Source organism: Gossypium hirsutum, chromosome A10 (assembly GCF_007990345.1).
Source record: "Gossypium hirsutum isolate 1008001.06 chromosome A10, Gossypium_hirsutum_v2.1, whole genome shotgun sequence".
Classification (NCBI taxonomy): Eukaryota; Viridiplantae; Streptophyta; class Magnoliopsida; order Malvales; family Malvaceae; genus Gossypium; species Gossypium hirsutum.
In genome coordinates this window covers 60,663,138-60,665,820 of record NC_053433.1, presented here as the reverse complement: position 1 = coordinate 60,665,820, position 2,683 = coordinate 60,663,138, and positions in this window count along the sequence as shown.

The following is a 2,683-nucleotide window of genomic DNA, read 5'->3' as shown; positions in this document are numbered from 1 at the left end:
ATGAAAACATTCTATGCATAAAATGTCTAATTGCATTTTAGGGACCAAATTGAATAAAGTGCAAAACTTGCATTCTAGAAGCTTTAAGCATGAAATTGTATTAGATATTGAATTAGAGGGTCCTAATTAGCAATTTGACCAATTTTTAAAATTTTGGACAAAAATGGACATGCATAGGGAAAATGTAAAAGGGAAACCTTAAGGGCATTTTGGTTATTTGGTAATTAAAGGAATAAAAAGGGAAAAATAAGTCAAAATTGGTTTCCATCTTCTTCCTTCATTACCGAAATTTGCAAGACACCATAGCTAGGGTTTTTCCAACATTTCCAAGCTTGATTGTAAGCGCATGCATTTCCAAGCTAGGCTTGGGTAACCAAGGAAATGCATGCATTTCATTTTACGAGTCTAGGGACCCATGTGCAAATATGTGAAAGTTTAAGGGTCAAAATATAAAATTTCAAAAGTATGATCTATGGACCCATTTGAATAATGTGAATAATAAATAAGTTAAATTTGGCATTATAGATCAAGAAAAACGTGAACCGGGACTTGAACAAGGAAGGAATAAAGTACACGATGATTAGGCTCGATTATCATCATTTTGTACCGAGGTAAGTACATATGCAAATAATGTGGTGTTGTAGTATGTTTTAATGCTTTAATATATTGTAAAAAAAATTTTACTGTAATTATGAGTTATATGCTTGCTGATTATTGTGAAAGCATGAATGTTATTATGGTCGTTATCCACGACGTTACGAGCAAGTGCGATGGAGATACTATCTGTAAGTGAGGAAAAATCTCGTTTGAACCTTAGGAATAGTTTAGGATAAGTGACATATCACGAGGGACTAAGACATGCGAACTCGTTGAGTGGTCCGGGTTCGTGAGATATGTGGCATCCGAGCTAGTTGAGAGGTCCGAGTTGTAACACCCCAAACCCCGCCCAGACGTTACGACCAAATCCGGCGTGTCACATTGAAGCGGTACTAGAAAAGTCATGTTTTATCTAAAGTCTTTCTTAGTGTTTAAAGAAAATCTTTGTCATAGATTAAAGTGAATGGAAGCTGTGCACCAAGTAGGATGCCAAAAAAGAGGAGGTGAGTCAATTAGACTGCTTAAGTACCTAGCTCTCCACGGATCCAATCCTAGACATGCCCACAACCATTGTCACACTTTAACTGAGTGATTGTTCAGGGGTAAAACCAGTTCGTTTAAAACTATTTGAGTAAGGTTATTAATTTTCAAAATGTTTTCGTTGTAGAAGCTTTGCTTTGTTATCACGATACTTTGAAATCAAGTAACCTTTTTAAAACGCGCCCTAGAGCTATTCATTTTCAAACAATTAAAGCAATATCATGCCTAAGCTAGCAAAACATACTAAAACAATTAAAAAAAATTAAAGCGGTCTTATTACAACTTAAACCCAAAACAATTAAAGTAAATAAGTGCTGATCAAAACACATGAAGAAAACCAAATTTGCAGAACATGTGGCCACTCCGAATCCCTCACGGCTCCAAGTCCACTATGGTTGGGGATTTCCTACATGGATGAAATTAAGGGATGAGTTTGGAAACTTAGTGTGTCAAATAACCCAACCATAGTCCAAATCAGGTCAAACCACAAAAATAGATTAAGTTGGGCCTTAGCCCTATACAGAATTCAGAATGAAGCCTATAGGCCCATAACAGATACAGAACAGATATATAATATATGCAGAAAACCCAACCCATATCCATCCGTAGACACCCTTGCACTAACCTTACACCATGTGGGGAGACTACTTGACCCACCCATCCGCTACATGCCACAGAATTTGCAGCATGGCTGCCAGAACAGATATTGAGACAGAGTCACCAGATACAGATATTGTGGCAGTGCCACCAAAACAGATATTTGTGGCGTAGCCACCAGAAACAGATATTTGTGGCATAGCCATCAGAACGCTTCCTCCATCAATATAACCCACATCCCATGCAATAGATATACATGTTATGGCATACAACAAACATGATCAGAGTATCATGCATTTCAGTGAAAATTAACCCTAGGGGTATAATGGTCATTTTGTACCTAGGGGTATAATGGTAATTTTCATTCTTAAGGGCATTTTAGTAAATTTACTATTTTAGGGTTGTCATGCATGTTATAGCCATTAACGTATTAACAGAAACACTTACCGAGCATTTTTACCGAATTGGGCCCGTTGGCCCATTAACCCGATTTCGGCCCATTAAGCCCAAATACCGAAGTGCACGAAATTGCGCACTTTGCAATCTGACCACTTGAGATTACCAGGATTAACAAACAAACTATCTTACGAGCGCTCGCACGCTCGCAAGTTCACAAAATGCCGGCTCTTTAGCATTTCGGCTTTTCGGCTTTTGCCGATCTAGTCTACAAGTGGGTGTCATTTACACACCTGATCTATAACGATACGTTGGCGAGATCCACACATGAGTTGCTTACAATCAAGTTACAAAAACATCAGTCTACAGATCACAAACAAACTACGTACTAGTCCCCTTACCATATTCGCCAACATAGTCTTAAACCCTAAAGTTCTTACCTTTCTGGCGAAATATGGACTAGATCTAGATGTCCAACCGAGTTAGCCTTCAAGCCCTTCGCTGTACACCCCCTTGTCCATGCTAACGCATACAAAATCAAAAGAAAGAGGCA